The sequence below is a fragment of the Rattus rattus genome, chromosome 7 (genome assembly GCF_011064425.1).
Source record: "Rattus rattus isolate New Zealand chromosome 7, Rrattus_CSIRO_v1, whole genome shotgun sequence".
Lineage (NCBI taxonomy): Eukaryota > Metazoa > Chordata > Mammalia > Rodentia > Muridae > Rattus > Rattus rattus.
This window is the reverse complement of record NC_046160.1, coordinates 8,801,714-8,810,824: the sequence shown is the minus strand read 5'-3', so window position 1 is coordinate 8,810,824 and position 9,111 is coordinate 8,801,714. Positions and strand designations below refer to the sequence as shown.

The following is a 9,111-nucleotide window of genomic DNA, read 5'->3' as shown; positions in this document are numbered from 1 at the left end:
CAAAGTGTCGGCTCTCCGGAAGTGTGTCCACAGCTGCCACTTATTTCCTGGATCCCAAATGGGTCACTATTCCCTGTGGACTGGCTCTTGAGACTTGGCACGCAACTGTAACGCCGGCCTTTAAGACCTGAAGGTAGATGTCAGAAGGTCAAGTTCAAGATCCCCCTCAGCTACACTGACTTCTGGGCCAGCCTCAGGCCACATGAGACCGTGTCTCAGAAAAAGAAATAGCCCGCCTTCCGCTCCCCCCCCCACCACCAAGGTGCTCCAGTACTTCCCCTTCCCCTTTCCCTCAGAGGATGTCCGCCCACCAGATCAACGTCAACCCTCTCAAGGAGACCCTCGGCTTCACCAAGATCCTCGAATGGTTTGCTTCGATCTCTGCTTTTGCCACCTGTGGTGGGTTTAAGGGCAAAACAGAAATTCAAGTATATTGTCCTTCTAAAGTTGGTGGCAAGAAGACGGTTACAGCCACCTTCGGTTATCCATTCAGGTTGAATCAGGCGTCATTTCGTTCACCTCTGAATGTCAGTGTGTGTGAAGTGAATGGGAGAAGCCTGTCACTCCTCTTCCGCACAGTTCTAGGTTAAGTTTGCCGTCTTCGTGTTCCTGTACCGCACCGCTGCCCACCTCCTCTGTATTGGTTACAGGAACCTCTCCCGGGACTGTCCCACACCACCCACAGTTGACTTTCTTGTTACTCTTGTTGCTACTCTTTTTGTGGTTGGTGAGCGCCTGGGCCTGGGCTAACGCTCTCACAGATATTCAGATAGCCACGGGACACAGAATTGTTGAACTTGACCCTTGTGAGTCAGGAGTGGCAGTCACTTTGTCTCTGTGACTAGTTGGAGATCCCTGAATGTATCCTCGATCTTTGGCTTCCTGAACATGATACTTTGGGGAGGAAATGCTTGGTTTGTGTACAAGGAGACCAGCTTACATAGTCCATTAAACACGTCAGCTTCCCACAGCCAAGGAGGCGTCCCACCCACTTCTGGAATGTAATTAAAGGGAGAAATGCACTGTGTGAAATGTGTGCTATCCTGTGTATGCCTTGCTGCCAACATCTTGAGAAGCATCAGTGTTTCTAAGAAAAAGTGATGGCTTTTTCAGTAAATTGGTGGGTTTAAAAAATTGCCGCTTTTCTACATAAGACGTGCCTTTTCTAGAAATTTAAGATGTAAATGTATTTTACATGTGAGTTTGAAAATTCAGGAGCCTGTTATGAGATGATGTTACTTTTCACTGAACAGTAATTTAGCTAAGCGGCTTCTAAAGTGTTTACACCTTAAACTTTAACATAAACCTTCACTCAGAGAACAGTTATGTCGTATACTACAGGAAGGATGTTTGGAATATACACTACTGTTAGTTTGTACACACCACATCCTTAAGGTTTGGCTTGTTTAAGAAATCATATTTAGAAAAAAATTAGTGCGATTTTATATTCGAATATTGCTCATGGTAAAAATTTTTTGAATTGCAAAGACCATATTATATTTTGTTTCTGTTTTTTCTGAATGGCCTGCTGTACTTATTAGGCGTCCTAAAAGTGTCTTAGAAGCAGAGTTTGAAAACTGTAACGTGTGTGGAGTTAGCTTTGCACGTGTGTTGTGGGGTCTACTTGGTATTTCTGGTGGTTTCTTAGGAGCACGGTTCCCAAGATGGTTTGATATGTGTCCACACTCTCAGTGACCTTTGTTTACCATCCTTTGTTCATACCAAGAGAGAAAAAAACCTACCTTTTCCGGACCCTCTTTATCTGGCTACTAAAAATTAAGGTTGCCTTTTACTTTTGAAACCTTTACCATTTAGTCAATGCAGCTGCTTCTCCTGAGTTTAACATTGATATTGTGAAAATAATTGCAGTTCAGATTTCTTATTTCTTAAGATTCAGTCTTCACAGAAGGGTGATTAAGGAATTGTGGTCATACAGGGACCTCAGTACGCCGTTCTGTGCGTGTGCTGTCTCCACACACACACGTTTGTGTGTGCTCAGAATACAATGCTTTCTGTTCCCGGCCTTTTTTGTCGCACAGGGATTCAGACTTCCTATTGTATGTAAAGCCCATCTTATGGTATTGCCTTATTTTTGTCGATTTGTTCATGGCAAAGTGTCAGTTTGAGAATGTATGTTTAATAAGCAAACAATAAAGAAATTAAAATTAAAAAAAAAAAAAGGAAAAGACAAAAGAGAAGGCTGACGGGATGGCTCAGCGGTTAGAGCACCCACTGCTCCTACAGAGGAGTTCGACTCTCAGCGCCCACACTGGGTGGCTCACAACCTCGGGTAACTCCAACTCCAGGGGATCTGACACTTTCTTCTGGCCTCCATGGATACCTGCGCTCATGTGCACCCACACACACAAAACCCTGCATATGCACAAATAAAAATAAGTCTTTTTAAGAAAAACAACAGCACACCCAGCACTACCCTGCGGTGACAGCGAGGTACTAACACTGGGATCCAGGCAGGGAAGCATAAAGTACAGCTCAAGAAAGAAGAAAGTTGTTAAAAGCTGAATGTCTGTCTGCTCCTCTCACCCAGGGTGCAAACAGCTTGCGGGAGAGGGAGGTGTACCCAGGAAGCAGGAGGGTTGTGGGGAGCAGCGGCTTTGAACCTTGCGTGAGATGAGAGGATACCCACAGTTCTGACAGGAAAAAGCTCTCTGGCCAGAAGCTCTGTGCTGGGAGGTGAGGGAATCAAACTGGTCTGAGGGGCGGAAGTGTCCAGCCAGCTTTCCTGTAGCCTGCACACAGCTGTAGCAAGTGGGACCTAAGGATGCCGGAGCTCGTGGCCCGTGGCTGGGTGGCCAGGAAGACCCCTTGGAAGAGAAGACCTGCAAATGTGAAAGACCGCAGAGGCTTCTGGGAAAGGGATGGAGGCACAGCCTTTGTGGGTGTTTCGCTTGGTTGTGTTGTGGCTGCTTTCCTTTCAGGGCTGACAAGGAAGCCCTATCTGTGCTGGGGGCTCATGACACCCACTAAGTGGGACAGGACTGAGTGTCAGGGATGATGAAGAGGGTGTTGCTATGACCCGTGTGCATGAGGAAGTCGGTGAGGGGGGGGAGGGAGCCAACAGGAGGCCATTGGACTGACCAAAACCAACTTAAACATTGCAATCACAGCCCATCATTAAAGGAAGCCACCGGAGGAACCTGAGGCAGGGCAGGAACCTGGAGGCAGGAGCTAAAGCAGAGACCGTGAGGAACGGTGCCTACTGTTTGTTCTCCCTGGCTCCCTCAGCTTTGTCACGCGAAACCCAGGACGGCCTGCTTAGAGGTGGCACAGGTCAAGTGGGCTGGGCCCTATGCATAAATTATTAATAAAAGAAAATTCCTCACAGACTTGCCTAGAGACCACTCTGACGGAGTCATTTCCTCAATTGAGGTTCCCTCTTCCGTGATGACTCCAGCTTGTGTCATGTGGACATAAGACAAGACAAAATAAAAGCTAACCAGCACAGTGTGTTTGGAGTTTGTGTACAGTGTGTGTGTGTGCGTGCGTGCGTGCGTGCGTGCGTGCGTGTGTGTGTGTGTGTGTATTCATACAGACACATGAATGCTATAACATATAGCCAGAGAGACTCAGGTGTCTTCCCTCACCTTCCCCCTGGTTTGAGAAAGTATCTCATTCCATGCTATGCAAGCCAGGCTAGCGGGTGCACGGACTTCCGGGAGACTCTCCCGTCTCCCTCTGCTGTCTTCCCAGAGGGGCCCACTGGGATTAGAGCCCCCTGCACCTGCTACATCCAGGCTCATGTGAGTTCCAAGGATCAGACCGCAGTGTCAGGGCTACACAGCAAATGCTCTGCTCATTGAGCCATCTCTTTCCCACTCCCCTCCTGCTTCCTGGGCATCGAGAGGTGAATGTCTCTGCACTGCCAAGCTCCACCACCACCACGACGGGCTAAAATCTCTTGAGACCATGAGCCCAGGCAAATCCTTCCTCCCTGAAGTTTTCCTCGTGCATTTGCCAAAGCAAGGGAACCCTGACTAAGACCGGCTTCTCTGTGTGATACACAGCTGGGTCTCCAAAATTGTTTGTTGACCAGATGAAATCATTAGAGCTGTAAGTCAGCTACGAATCAGCCTGGGAAGTTGGTATGAACGAAAGGCCCACACGCTCGTCAGTGCAGGGAATCCCCAGAAGCACCCATGTCACTACATCCCACGCCCTTAGGCCTGTGCTTGCTGTAGAACGGGCCAGACAGCAGTGGTGAGGGCCGTGTAGTGTGGGTAGGGCTTTCAGCCAGTGCTGGGGGCTCAAGTCTCCTGTCCTCTCTCAGGAAACTCTTCTAGGCTTTGGGGCTAAGAAGTACCAGGGCAGGCCCTCTGCCAACTCAACAGGGGACTTTGGATATGCTGACAGTGGTCACCACACCACACCCTATGCCAGAGCTGTGCACCAGCCTGGGCCTGGGAATAACTGGACAAAAACAAGGACCAACATACACACACACACACACACACACACACACACACACACACACACACACACACACAAATGGGGATTTGTGTAAAAAACCTTTTCCTAAGCAATTTGCTTCCATTTGATTATTGTAATGACCCTATGAAGGAGAGATAGTGCTCCTGTGCCCATTTTATAGTTCTGGAAACTGAGACCCAGAAACAGATGAACTAAGTCACACACAGTGGGTAGTCAGGTTACTAAGTCACACAGTGGGTAGTCAGGTTACTAAGTCACACAGTGGGTAGTCAGGTTACTAAGTCACACAGTGGGTAGTCCTCTGGTTTCAAGACCAATTGTCTGCTTCAGGCTACATCTTTGCTTTCAAGTCTTAAATTATGCTACCAGTCAGCTGCTTCTTCTTCCTCTTCTTCCTCTTCCTCTTTTTCCCCTTCCTCTTCCCCTCCCCCCATTCCCCCTCCTCCTGGGACAAGGCCTCTGTAGTCTAGTCTGGCCTGACATGCATTCTGTAACCTTGTTTTAGCCTCCTCAGTGCTGGGATTACAAGCATGTACCTATAGCTGTCATGTCCCAGTCTGTGTGGTATGTGTATCTGTGTGGTGTGTATATGTGTTACATATGTGTATAGTGTGTATATGTATATTGTTATATATGTATGAGTAGTGTATGTGTGTGGCATATATATATGGTGTGTGAAGCATGCGGTATGTGGTATGTGTATGTCATATATGTCTATACAGTTGAGTGATGGTGGGTGTATGGTCTGTGTGTGTGTGATATTTGTGAGGTATGTGGGGTGTATGTATGTATGTATACATTGTATGGAAGATGTATAGTATATGTATAGTGTGATGTATGTGTGTTAGATGGGTATATGTGAGTATGTTGTGTGATGTGTAGTATATATGTGATATATATGCATATATGTGTGTTGTATGTGTATGTATATGTGTATATATATACCATTTGTATATATATACATATGCGTGTGTGTATGTGTGTGTGCATGTGTGTGGTATATATGTATAGGGTAGTGTGTGTGTTTGATATATATGTATAGGGTGATGTGTGTATGTGTGTGTATGGTATATACGTATAGGGTGGTGTGTGTGTATTATATATGTATAGGGTGGTGTGGGGGTATATATGTATAGGGTAGTGTGTGTATGTGTGTGTTATATATGTATAGGGTGGTGTGGGGGTATATATGTATAGGGTGGTGTGTGTATGTGTGTGTGTGGTATATATGTATAGGGTGGTATGTGTATGTGTGTACACTCACCTACGTGTACAAATGTAGAGGTCAGAGGTCAACATTGGGTGTCTCCTTTGGATCATGTCTTGGCTAATTTTATGTCAACTTGACACAAGCTAGAGTTATCTGAAAGAAGGGAACCTCAATTGAGGAAATGCCTCCGAGATCCAGCTGTAGGGCATTTTCTTGACAAGTGATCAAGGATGGGAGGGCCTAGCTCATTATGGGTGGTGCCATCCCTGGGCTGGTGGCCCCAGGTTCTATAAGAAGAGACTGAGCAAGCCATGGGAGCAAGCCAGTAAGCAGCATCCTCCATGGCCTCAGCATCAGCTCCTGCCTCCAGGTTCCTGCCCTGCCTGAGTTCCTGTCCTGCCTGGGTTCCTGTCCTGTCTGAGTTCCTGTCCTGCCTGGGTTCCTGTCCTGTCTGAGTTCCTGTCCTGCCTGGGTTCCTGTCCTGCCTGAGTTCCTATCCTGACGTCCTTTGATGATGAACATCGATGTGGAAGTGTAAACTACATAACCCTTTCCTCCCCCAGCTTGCTTTGGCTATGGCCTTTCATCACAGCAACAGTAACCATGACTAAGCTCCACTTCAGCTTTCCACAGGTCTCACCTCCTGCGGCTGCTCAGCGAGCCTTAGACCTGCCTGAGTTGTCAGCCAGGGAATGCGTTACCATCTCCCTACAGATCTTCCTGCACAGGTCTTGGTGACGCCAAGGCTCCACAGGTGAATCTCTCCTCTTTGCCAGGGCCCCAGCGGTCCCTCCCCCTCACTTTGTTCTACTCAGCCACCTGGCAGCTTCTTCTGTGCCCACGTCCTGGTGGGCCCTGAGAGGAAGGGCAGGGAACTGACCTGGCTTTAAGCAATCTGATCTAGAAATGCCCTATGGACGGTGAGAGTGTTTAACGGGAGTTCTCAATAACCCTTTCACAGGGGCCAACTAAGACCATCCGAAAAACATAGACATTTACATTATGATTCATAATTAGTAGCAAAATTACAGTTATAAAGTAGCAACGAAGATAATGTCATGGTTGGGGGTCAGCAGAACATGAGGTTACAGCATTAGGAAGGCTGAGAAACCCTGGTTTAACAGGTATGGGAGGCTGCTGCGTTTGATCCCTGAGGCCCTGCATGGTGGAAGGAGAGAACTGACTACTCCCAAGTTGTCCTCTGGCCTCCACACCCATACTGGGACGTGTGCGCCCACACAGCCTCTCACAAGCTCACACCCAGCGGTTCTGACGTTATGAAGTGTCCTGGTGTGGGGCTGAGGCAACTAGGAAGGAGAACTGGCCTACTTAAGAACAGGGTGTGTGAGATACAGCCTTCTGGGTTGGTCTCTCACGGCGAGCCATGCTCTTGCAGATGTTGAGGACAGCGATGGAGCTGTGGACCCCTCCCTGGGACAGGTAGTAATTCTGCATATGTGCCGACCTTCAGTGGTTTCCTACCTCTCCCTGCTACACGCACCTCCACACGTGTGCGAATAAACAACAGCAAAGCTAAAGGAAGGTTATCCAACGGTCTCAGTCTTGGATCTTCCCTCAGCCCCGTAATCTGAGCAAGACCTAGCAGTCAGTTTTAGAGTCTCCCTACCCTGGACAGCCCGACTCTGTCCCACCACCGCGACGCATGCTAGGTCACTGTTCACTGCCGCTTCTGTGTGCTCCATACACCTTGAGCTGTCTACTCCGGACACTCCCAGGGTAGCGGGCTCATCTGCCTTTGAGTTCCCTTGTTTTTTCCACACGCTGTTTGCCAAGCCACAGGCAACTCACACCCACTCTCCCATCGCCGTAACATCAGCTGTCCACACGCTGATTCATCTGCTTCTCGAAAGGCCTGTGAAGAACGTACGCCAGTTACACTCATTGTTTAGATGGGACCGGAAGCTGAAGGGTGATGCATTTCTACCACCTGCTACTCTCCCAGGGTCACTTTGGGCTTTCCTTTCCAAGGACTCTCCCTTCTAACAACTACAAACACAGCATTCCCCAGGCAGGCAAAACCTTCCTCTTCCAGCCACTGCCCCGTAAGGCACCTTCTGTGACCCTACTCTCAGAGACTTCTGCCTTTCTATGGCACAGGCTTGCAAGAGCTAGGTTTGGGCCAAGTCTGAGTCACCAGCCACCCAAACCAAGCCTGGAGCTAGCAAGCTGACCCCACATGCCTATCCCCAGACCCTCTCCCGCCAGTCTCCTCAGCCCTGCACGAAAGGCTGCATTTCCCTGCTCTTGCCTTGCTCTGCGGTTGGACCCTGCACATAGGAAAGGCAGCCTATTACTGGGCTCAGTCTGCCCAGCACCAGTTCGATCAGCACCAACTCCCTCCAGTCACCTCCCCAGCTCAGAGTGGGTTCAGTCTGAGCCAGCGCCTGGTCACCGACAGCTGTAGGCATGATTACATGAGTGAGGGACAGCGCGGTGGGTTGGGGATTCTGTCAACTGTCACATTACCTATCCCTGCGTGTTCCTGGGTGGCTGCAGTAATAGATTCTGTACATCACGGACTACGGGGTCTCACGACACAGAGTGTGGGCTTTAGACCACATCAGAATCCAGTAGACTGCATGCTTGCCCCATCGCCCTGCCAGTGTCCAGGGTGTGAGACAGGTTCAGGGCTGTGTGGAAAGAGACTAGAATGGGGCCTCTGGCTATACAGGTTGTGCTATGTCATGTCGACGGGATCAGGTGTCACAGACTGCAATACGTTTAATTTCGTGCCCTGATGTCAGCTGTGGGGAGGGGAGGGACTAGGAATGAAGGGTGGAAATAAAGAAGTAACAAAGACAGTAAGGCTGGTGCACGGGCAGGGAGCTCCCTCCGCGCTCCCTCCCGAGAAGTCTGGTCAGGTGTAGCAGGTGTGGCCAGACTCAGCACCCAGTGCCCTAATTAACTCCCGGTGACAGTTTCTAGCTTGTGTGTTATCACCTTGGGTCTCTTGTCTTTATCAGAACCAAAGGTTGATTGGAGGCTCTGGCCAGGCCTCAAAGCAACTCCAGTTCTACAGAGCATTTACGATTACAGCGAATGAGTAACTCTCTCCCTCCCAGGTGCAGCTGCCTCTCAGAAGCCTCTGCTGGCCCCTCGCCTGAATCATTCATTCCCTTAGAGGACCACAACGCCCTTCCTTATCCGGTCACTGGAGAGCAGCAGGGCCCAGGCTGAGCCGGCTGGGACCCAGATTCCCACAGGGTGCCCTCAGCCATGGACCTACCAGAGGCTTCCAAACTAAGCCCTCAGTGCATGCTCCTCAGCCTCCCTCACTGGGACAAAGGTTCCAGGCCTTATGAACTGAGAGGTAGAACATTGAACTGGCCATCTCTGCCCCAGCCCTGACCCCTGATGGCCGGCCACTACTCCGCAGAGGATAGGTGTCGGTACCTCAGGATGGGTGATGACCTGAATCAGACCTTTCCTGT

The 9,111-nt window shown here is 49.4% G+C and overlaps 1 pseudogene; it reads left to right on the top strand.

Annotated features, from left to right (window-relative positions):
- The first annotated feature begins 299 nt into the window (after positions 1-299).
- On the top strand, positions 300-1,005 carry LOC116905817 (annotated as a pseudogene).
- The last annotated feature ends 8,106 nt before the right edge of the window (positions 1,006-9,111 follow it).